Genomic DNA, 11,462 nt, shown 5'->3' on the forward strand with positions numbered 1-11,462 from the left:
ACAATGAGATACTCGGGAAGAAAATCAAGGAAATCAAGACCTTGGTCGAAAATGAAATACTGAATGAGAAATAATGCAATTTTATTATAGTAAAGCACTTCATCCGTCTGTCAGTTCGTCCGTCCGTCAGTCCATCCGTCCGATGTCCGACCTATAACTTATTTATGCATTGATTGATAACCATATTACTTGGTACAAATGTTGTCCTCATTGAGACGATATGCAGTGACCTTGACCCGGATCCATACATCAAAGGTCAAGGTCACACGAGACATTAAAAGGTCAGAGTACACATGCTAGTGTCCGTGCTAAAACTTACTTATGCATTGATTGATTACCAAATTACTTGGTAAAAATGTTATCCTCATTGACACGATGTGCAGTGACCTTGAATAGGGTCAATACCTCAAAGGTGTAGGTTACATGAGAATTTGAGGTCTGAGTACACCCGCTCGTTTCCGTACTTATGCATTTATAGATTACCAAAAAAACTGTAACTTGGTACAAATGTTGTCCTTATTGTGCAATGATCTTGACCTGAGTCCATTTTTTATGGTTAAGGTCACATATGCCATTTGAAGGTCATAGTACACATGCTTGTGTCCAGGCTTTTTACATTTAGCAGTGAAGGCATGTCAATAATTACTATATTTATTGACCTTATACATTTCATGTACTTTTAGCAATAACAACTGAATTGATCCAAGAACTGTACAGATTGCAATTCGTCCATCATTACGTTTTGAGTCCATATTATGACAATGCTAAATAGAGGATAAGATATTAATGCTATTTGAAAGTGTTTTAACAAGTTGCACAGATTTATATTTGGCGCATTCTATCAAGCATTATCATTATGTGCAACAAGCTTAATATTTAAAAATAAAATGGACTCAAATGCGGTTATAAATTTACAACATGTGTTTTCTCTTCAAAAGCAGTAAAACTATGTTATGACGTCACCACAATACATATGTATCACTTTATCAAAAATAATTAAGGCTTGCTATTTCATCAATGTTATACATCAAGGACTAATTTTCCTTCCTATTTATAGTCAAAATAATCTTTAAGAATCTTTAAAGAATATTAAAGGTTACCGATCGAACTAATTGTACTACCTACATTTCCACTCTTGACCAGTTGTGTACAATTTTGGTCAGATTCAACGTACCAGTCAGGTTGCGAGATAAACAAAATATACTAAAAAAACAACGGTAGGGGACTGCCTTGTTCCAATCAATAACTATAATAGAGTGCACTGGCCAAGACCTGAAAAGGGATGATTTATTTAATCACTTGCAAAGGACAATGATCACTACCTATTGTGCATGTGCTGCAAATACTTTTACTTGGTTTGCCATGAATACTTTAGCTGTTATATATACTTCAATGTCAACAGAACCGATGTTTTTTTTAGGAATGAATTGTGGGGGTTGATGTCATTTCGGTTATCAATGCAAATGGGCTGGTCAAAGTGTGTGGAGTTCAAAAGACTCAATGCATACTTTGACCAGCCAAAATGCGTTCATATCTCCGAAAATGACATCGGTCCCGCAATTCATTACTTATATTAAAACCAATAGTTCATTACTTTGAAATAACACTTAGTATTTAGATAGATGGCTTGAGAGAAGATGCATTGCGCTGGAACCATAATCCTTTAATGCATAGTTATAAAATCCACCCCCACAGCCATTTTTCACAATTGGTGCTTGTCCGGGCAATAACTGCAAAACTACTGATGGGACTGAAATGATTCTTTGTATTTACACAAATTGCAATGAGAGTGAGTGTACTGCACATGCATCATAAGCCTATCATTCATATTAAGGTAGCACATTCATTATGAGAACCTCCACTTGAAACTTGTTAAGCTCAATGCTTTTCACCCCTTGCTGTATACAAACCTGACTACCAAAATTTTGGGAGTTTCAAGGTAGCGGTTCAACTACATCAAGAACCATCATAAATGTTTTTTCGTTTTCATACATTTAATGGCAGGAGTTCATCTGCTCCATACCTTCAATATTTATGGATTTCAATAGCTGCTTTTGTGTTTCATTCATTGAAAATTAGCGTTAAATTTATTATTCAAACCTGCCCACATCTCTCCATATTATGAATCTTTCCAACTGTGTATAATAATGCTACAACAATTTAGTTTTTACTAGCAATTGCATTACAAGTTCTGCTTTTTCATAGCAAACGGGCGTTTAGAATCATGCATCGCTTTCAGCTATATTGTATAGCCATATTATCATCGTTTGAGCTATTCCTCATGTACAGGGTATTACAAATTTGGACATTGTTATGTTACGAATACAATACTTATTCTTCATTTGCCTTCTGAATGTAACATAAAATTGACTGAGAATGACTGCCTTCTGGATTTATCATCAAAGATCTAAATAGATCATTTGTCACATTCAATAACAACAGTCACTGCCACAAGTCATACCTAATGATGACTACTTAAACGATAACCTTCATGCATTGGTACTCTTTCATTGTAAGAAAGCTTCTCATGTAATGGTTATGACTTAAAATAAAGAAATTGAGTATTACCACTGGTCCTAATTTGAAAAAGTCAATCTGATATTCATGATGAAGGTAGATATAAATTGTGCTGATGTGTATTACATGTTCGGAGTCGACGAAAGTTATTTTCAAATACAATTGTGCGCAATATTGTGATAAATGAAACTTAATGTATTTTTTCTTACCTTTTAAACATATGATGAAAAGGATAGTGTTTGTTTCATTTGTAGTTGTGTGTTTATGCTGTACAAAATGACCACTCTAAATTGTTCATTTTTCAATTCACAACCAGCAAACAGTATTACATTTTCCATAATAATATAGTAACATTAACTGAGATTGACAATTATAAATTTTTGTAAATCATTTCCATAGAATTTCATAATGGGTTATAAAGTCTAAGTTACTTTTTTACTACTTCCATTTCAAAAGCAATAAACCAATTTGTTGCAAACATTGTCTAAAACATACGCTATTTTACTGCGAACTGGATAAACCTTCTTTACCAAAAACACCTTAGTACATCAAAACTATGAATTATTGAATGCATCCCCTTTAAGTGTTAATTCTATATTGTTTAGCCATGTTTTCAAAGTTTGAGCTACTCCTCATGTACAGGGAACCATTTTTGCAAGCATTTTGATTTTGAAAAAATAATTCAGATTTGCAAGTATGTCAGTTCATTATAGTTGTCCAATTGACTGGTTGTCATGAAGAATATGGAACTTTCACCTTAATAAGCATTGTATATTTGGGAAAAATCAGAGTTAATAACAAAACATAAAGCCATTTCTAGCCCTAAAATAAATGCAAACCATCCCTGATACAGTCTTGAGTCTTTCATGAACCACTTACCTGACTTATACAAGGATTACATGTTAACAAAAGTAAAATGGCGAACACCTATGGTGAGCCCCAAGGTCCCCTGCACACTGGGGTTGCCTTGTTAACCAACCATCACCCACTGCAAACTACTAGGAGTTAGTATGAATTGAAATAATGAGAGGAATGAATGAATGGATGGAATGAATTTTCAGTGCCTTTCGCTTCCAAATGTCAGATTAATAAGCTCTTTATTAAGACAAAACAATTTGAAAAGGGCTCTGAAAATTCATTAATCCAGAACGGTTATGTGTGACAGGGATATGCAATGCAGGATACACAAGAAAAATGCGTGCACACAAGCATATATATGGTACAGCCATCATGCATATCAACAATTTTACCGCCTACCATATCACTATGTTATAAACACCATAGCATGTAAATAGGTAGTTAGTGGACTATGGGCATCTAGTGTTACCATATTTCAATAAAACCAGACAAAAACACATACATAATGAATTTGTGAAGTATTCAATTGCTGAAAAAAGCAAACAAAAGCATAACAGTGGCAAGATTCCCATTGTGTGGCAGTGAACATTAAGTTCAACCACTCTAAAAACACAAATAAGCTAAGTAGCAGGGTCCGATATGGTAGCTTTGTTGAAATGCAATTGTTGGTTATAAGTGAAAAGTTGACTTGCTGAAATGTTCATTTCGCTTAATAGTGAAAAGCAGATTTGTTGGTGCACACACCAACAATGAAGCTTTGTTGAAGTGTTCCAGTTCCTTTAAGTACACAGCTGCATTGTTGATGCATGCACCAACAATGCAGCTTTGTTGAAGTGTTCTAGTTCCTTGAAGTACAAAGCTGCATTGTTGATGCATGCACCAACAATGCAGCTTTGTTGAAGTTTTCTAGTTCCTTAAAGTACAAAGCTGCATTGTTGATGCATGCACCAACAATGCAGCTTTGTTGAAGTGTTCTAGTTCCTTGAAGTACAAAGTACCTTTGTTGATGTACGCACCAACAATGCAGCATTGCTAAAAGTGTTCTTGTTGCTCAAAGTAGAAAATACCATTGTTGATGCACGCACCAACAATGCAGCTTTGTTGAAGTGTTCTTGTTGCTCAAAGTAGAAAGTATGATTGTTGATGCACGCACCAACAATGCAGCTTTGTTGAAGTGTTCTTGTTGCTCAAAGTACAAAGTGCCTTTGTTGATGCACGCACCAACAATGCAGATTTGTTGAAGTGTTCTTGTTGCAGTTGAAAATAAGGCAACAAAGTGCCTTCGTTATTGCCCATTTTGGCTATGTTATCCCCAACTTTGTTCAACAAGTTTTGTGGAAGGGAACATGGCTTTTCTAGATTTATTGTGGTTTTCTAACTTCACATAATACAGTGTTGGAGGGATGTATTGATGTGCAGTCCGTTCAGACAGCCTCTGTGCGCAATTGTGGTGGATGAAGCACACACAGTTGTCCAATGGTCAGTTTTGTTAATGTCCACGTTTTTATACTTTATTTTCAAATCATCAGATGCATTATTCATTATTTCTAAATTTAGGTTTTCTTTTTCAAGATCTTTCGCTTTTTGTGCCAATGGCAATACATGCAAGATTTAGTATGTACATATTTTTGCACCAGCATTGTCTTTACAATGATTAACTCTTATACATGTACATGCATTCACTCATTTTTTGCCAAAAGCTGGTTCCATTATGGCAGTGTCGGACATAAGACAGAGGGGCAACCAGAAATATGTCCGAGAACCTAAACGTTAGCCCACAGTCAAAGAAAAACTAAATACGAATCTATATCATTTTAGGGGTGAAGGTACTAAGAACAGTGACCCCTTCCGTGAATTGTTCGGTAAAATTGGTAAAGTACGCTCACTGTGCCCAGGGGTACCATTTCTAGTCTTAACAGCCACTGCCAGCAAAAGAACAAGACAGACTATTAAGAAAAAACTGTGTATGGATCTTCCGGTAGAAATTGTGGAATGCCCAGATCGTGTCAATATAAAATTGAATGTGAAAGTAGAAAAGTCATCCTAAGAGGTAGAAGTGATGTTCCAATGGCTACTCTGTGCTCTTGAAAAACAAAACGAAACTCTTCCAAGACATATAGTGTTTTGTAAAACAATAAGAGATTGTGCAAAACAATATACAATGATCAGACTGTGTCTTCCAGCTTGTATGGAATATGTGCAAATGTTACACTTATGCACTCCTAAAGCAGTGAAAGATTTAATAATAGAGGACATGAAATCTGAGGGAATGTTCCGGATTCTGATTTGCACAAATGTTGCTGGTATGGGAGTAAATTTCCATGGTGTGAACCATATCGTGAATTTCGGCCTATCGCCTATCATCTTCTACTTACAACAAAACAACACTTAAGACATACTGATCAAGAATTACGGGAGTATGCTCTTAATGACAAGAGGTGTAGAACGGATGTGTTGTTAACCAATTACACACTTGTAAATCATGCTTCTGTGGTATCTCACAGTTGTTGCGATATTGTGTTTGCAACTGCGGAAGCATCGATTGCTCATCAGAGAGGTTTATGCGCCTTGCACATCGTTTCACGAAAAAGGACTCTGACACTGATGACACCGATTCTGGTGATTGTATGGAAGGTGATGACAGTGACTATACAGATCTTTATGAATATGATTTAGAAGATCAAGTCATGTGCATGTAGTTGCATTGTTGTATATGTAATTGAAATAAAATTGTATCTCTGATGAAATGGTGCTTGATCACTTGTCATATTAAGAATTTTTAAAGACTTTAAACAATTCATATGAAAATCAAGTAGTAGTAACCATCAAATTACAATAACAAATTCTGCATAAGAGTAATCGTACTTGTTTGTTCTTGGGTTTTTACACTCATGATTTTGCTGTGTTATAATTTGGAAATGGTCAGTCATATAGATAAAAGCATGAAAGGCAATTAATGTACATTTGTTGTTCAAATTAGTAGGCAATTAATTGCTAATCATTTTGGCTGTATCCCAATAAAAAACAGATTGACAGCTGCAGGTATTGAACGTGAAATATACGAATTATGAACACTTAGCCTTTAACCATCAATTTTCAAAAGTAACGTTAAAATTCTTCTAGATATTTATGCAAAATGGTCAATCTGTGGGAGAGCAGCTTTAAGTTTAAACTCTTGCTAAGTTCTGCACAAACAAGTGAACCTTTTTCCAAGTTACATCTAAATTCTTCAAGAGGTTCAGCAGATATGAAGCAGACATAAAGTTAATGAATATTTGACCCTATGTTGTGAAATTGAGACTGATTTGCTGAATCGTCTCTTCCATCTGAACATTTTGCATACATTTCATCAAACTCCCAGTAGGTGGTTAGGTAGATATGTAGCAGACTAGGAATCAACTAGCCGAATCAATGGTTCTGTACATAATATTCATGAGATGAACATTTTACTCAAGATTCAATTCAAATTAATTAAGAGAATAGGGAATTACAAGTGGTCATAAAAATTTAATGGACAGAAGGCCAATATCATTCTAATGGCCTGATCGATACAGCTGTGTATAACGTAGCAGAGAAGTTGTATGTAACGATGCTGTCATAAAAGTATGAAGTGTTGTATAATGAAGCAGTACAGTTGTACATGTATGTTATGATGCTGATAGTAAATAATGACGTCATCTGCAACTATGATGTAGCACAACCGACTTTGCATGAAGCTTGACACCGACTCTCATAGCGTAACTATTGTACGCTGCCAATACCGATATGAATGTTATTTTTCTGAAAAATTAGATGCCCAATGTTTCAAATAATTAGATGGAAATGAAATAAAAATAATTCTAATCATTTAATGAATTTTTGTACTATGACAGTATAAAAAATTGTTTACTAATAAGACTTATATTCTTATCAATAAATCAACTGATCACATAAATAACTTTCCATGATCTAGATTTATTTACAACATTATAAAATTCTGCTCAGCAAAAACATACTCAGGTAAATGTGGTCAAAAATACATTTCAAGACAAAGCTACTACAAATACAAATACAGAGAAGGTGAACGGCAACTACAGTTGGAACTTGCAATGAAGAAATAACTTTTATTGTAGGTGATTCGATATCTTAACATGTAACTTGGATTTTTTGTCAAAATCAAATCATTACAATCAGGAAACATTTGAACATAGTCAATAATTTCAAAACATTGCACTAAAATATGAACATGAAGGTTACAGTATCACATATATTACATATTATCACATCATCTCAACAGAATATCACATATATTACATATTATCACATCATCTCTACAGAATATCACATATATTACATATTATCACATCATCGCAACAGAATATCACATATATTGCATATTATCATATCATCTCAACAGAATATCACATATATTATCATTATCACATCATCTCAACAGAGTATCACATATAATATGAACTAAAGCGCTGCCTCTACGGGCTTGAAGTGTTATTGTCGGACACTTTTAAGCTCACTAAATGACTAAGTGAAACATATTAGAAGAAAAAAGGGAAATGTTTTTCGTATATGTTAATGAAATATTTTAATAACAAGCAGTTCTGTTGCTGTTAGCAATTTATTTAGTATATTCACAACCATCTACAATAATAGTGTATACATTATATATAATGCAGTACTATATATTTTATATCGAAGTTTGGAGTTTTTCTTCTTATCTAATTTAAATAAAGCTACAATGCATTTGAGATCAAGTACATAAACGCTTTGAATAATATGTTACAAACAGAAAGTAAATAAAAATGATCACATACCAATAATGTTGCACTGAAGTATATTACAATAATAATTACAGGGGTAATTATAATTTTAAGTAGAATTGAATGGGCAAAAATCCATCTAAATAAGATGGTAAAACATGGCAAAACATTTACTCAATTACTAATAATAATGAAACAAAACTCCCTAACCAAAAACATTGAAGGAATTATTGATTGTATATGAACAATTTGTAGCAAAACATTTCTGTGGGAATATAGAATAAAATCTTATTTGTTTGTTATAAAAACATACCCCCCCCACACACACACACACACAAAACAAAGATTGTAGTAGACTAGTCATACGAGGAGCACCTATAACCAGTATTGTACAAGAAGGAGTCCAAACTGCGATAATCAATATGGGTTTGGTGCAACATGTCCAGCGAAGGGGAAGAAGTGCTATTACTGCAAAAAAACAACATTCAGTGCGGTATGCAGAGCAAAGAAACGTAAACAAAAAGCTTATCAGGTAAATTACTTGTTTCTTGACCAATATTACAGTGTTAGCAATTCAGATTCAGCTTACACAAATGAATATTTCGAAGACACTATACAGCTGAACGAAATAAATCGAAGGTATTTTCGAATGTTGCTGATGGACCGAAACCAGTTACTTTTAAACTGAATTCGGCAGCCCAAATCAATATCATATCAAAGGTTGCAATAAAGACACTTGTGGTTATAGGTCGCATTGGTAATTGTAACAAACCACTCACGACAAACATTGGATCTAAGCTCAAGGTCAAATTAACATGCAAATCACAAACAATATATATAACATATTGTGTTAATTTTTACCGTGTTGATACATCATCACGTCCCATGTTAAATTTAGGTACATGTCGTCTGGAACTCAGCCTATTGAAATTAGTGCCCCTAATCCTGAGCCATGCACAAAATAACAAATAATGTTAAACCACAATTATGTATTAACTGATTTAGGTAAGTTATCAGGTGCATGTGACGTTCATCTGAAACCCGACGCTACACCAATCAAAAGCTCAAAAGAGTAAAGACAATGCCAATGCATAAGTAACAATATTTATAAGAAAAACTAAAATCTTATCGTAGCGTTGCTCAGACGGCACTATCCCTCAATGTTACTAGAGGAGATTTTACCATACCTAACATGGGCGACTGTTTTCTTACTATTCATTTTAAGTACCGCTTTCTACGTCTACTATACGGACAAGAAGGACATACTTTTAGAAGGTCTTCCGGGGATCAGTTTCGGCTCAGACAGAACGGAACCCGACGCAAACCCCGACATGCTAATGCAAAGATGTCGAAAAGGGAATCAAGTTAAACGCTGACAAAACGAAAAATGAAGGTCTAAAATTATATTTACTGAAACTGCATTGACTTAGATATACCCACAAAAGGCCAAATTATTAAATAAAATCTACCAAACTACCTTCAACCATTTGCACCAAATATTGTAGAGATGGCCAGTTCATTCAGAAGTCCGCTGAAGAATGTGCTTTTTTCCGCTTGAAAGCGTATAATGAAAATATACCTTGCAAAATATCAAGATCACTTCACAGCCTTGTTTAGTACAGACATAGTTTAATACCAATGCAAACTCAATACAACAGGTAGACGCAAGCTCAAGTGGTCTTGGCTGTGGCTGAAAAACGACAAAACGACAATAAATGTTTTGCTCCTACCGCATGAATTTGGTGATTTATAATACTCTAGAATGTATTAATTTCTTTTCTCCGTTTTTTATTTTGTGCACATGCGTTTGATAGTCTTAATCTATCGTTCAGCTACGACACTGCCTTATGAGTACAATGGAAAAGATGATGATTTCAAATCCAACATTTATCGCCTAAAATTACAACACACAATAAGGATCAGATTCTCTATTGTCCAGTATTTTTTGAGAACAAAAATACTAACGCAAACAGCCTATGTTTCAGAACACCGTTCGGGATCAACCCTGGACAGTCCTTGCCACTGACATAATTATTTCACTGCACTGACACTATCTTAGCAGCAGACCAGTATTCAATATTATTTTGTTTGATCGACTAACAAATCTCAGGTCAAATACTGTCATAACAAGATTATAAGTATCTTCCATGACCGAGAGTTTAAGATTGGTTCATCCAAACCCGAGCTTAGGGTGTTTTACGGAAACGAGGTTTACCGAGTTTCCGCAGAACACCCTGCGCGAGGGTTAATATGAGCCTATCTTACATGAGCGGTTATAGTATATACTTTATACTCCCACCTCAGTTAAACAAAATAAAGTAAAATTGTATTTTTTCATTTGAACATTTGTGTGCGTAGTGAAATAAATGCGTATAGATTTGTGATAATTCGTGGTTGTCATGTATATGCGCGCAGAGATTTAGATGTTAATAGTCAAATCGTTCTTGAAATAGTTCTGCGTAGAGTGCAGCATATTTTTCTTCAATGGAGCGTGATAACCTTTTATGGTGCCATTTGAAGTGAGAAATAATTATGTTTTTTCGTCTTTTAGGTTTCTAAATATTGCCACATTACAAGGTTTCTATGATGCTACAGACGACGGACTTCAACAAGGGAGGTTATTGTGTGATGACATTAAAAAAGGAGTTCCATACGGGTACTTCTTTTAGTTTTGCCTGTGGGGAAGATAAGAATTCCTAGCATGGTCGAATATTTGGATCTACTTATCTGAGGTGGGAGATAAAATTTATCTGTGCATCATCATTTGGTATCCCTCATAAAGTTACAGCTGATAATGCCGGATCATACCATAGCGAAGAGTTTAATCAATTTGCAAAAGAGTGCGCACACATCACACGCATTATACCATGTCATACAGTTCGAACATTTCTGATCAAGAACTATCTAATCAAAAACTATCAAATACTGGTATATCATCGCAAACACCAGAAATTGTCACCCAAAGGTTCAAATGCATCACAACCAATGACTTTCCCAGCATTGCAACAGCAAAACAACAGATGATAGTGACAATGCTTAAAATGATAATGTCACACAATCTGAGCCCCTTGACTACTGAAATTAGAAACACACATTAAAAACAGTGATTCTGCTACAGTATTTGGGTGAATATTCAAATATTGTAATTTCCATAGTATCTGATTAATTTGTGCTGTGAAAAAGACATACGGTAGTACCTTTGCCCTAGATTAAAATAAATTTAATTTTACCATTACCATTTCAAGCTTCAAGAATTTCATAAACAAATTGTGTGAATTGAAATAAATTGTCTCTTAAATTTACTGGAGAACTCAAATTTTCTATCTAAAATGA

This window comes from Mya arenaria, chromosome 13 (genome assembly GCF_026914265.1).
Source record: "Mya arenaria isolate MELC-2E11 chromosome 13, ASM2691426v1".
Classification (NCBI taxonomy): Eukaryota; Metazoa; Mollusca; class Bivalvia; order Myida; family Myidae; genus Mya; species Mya arenaria.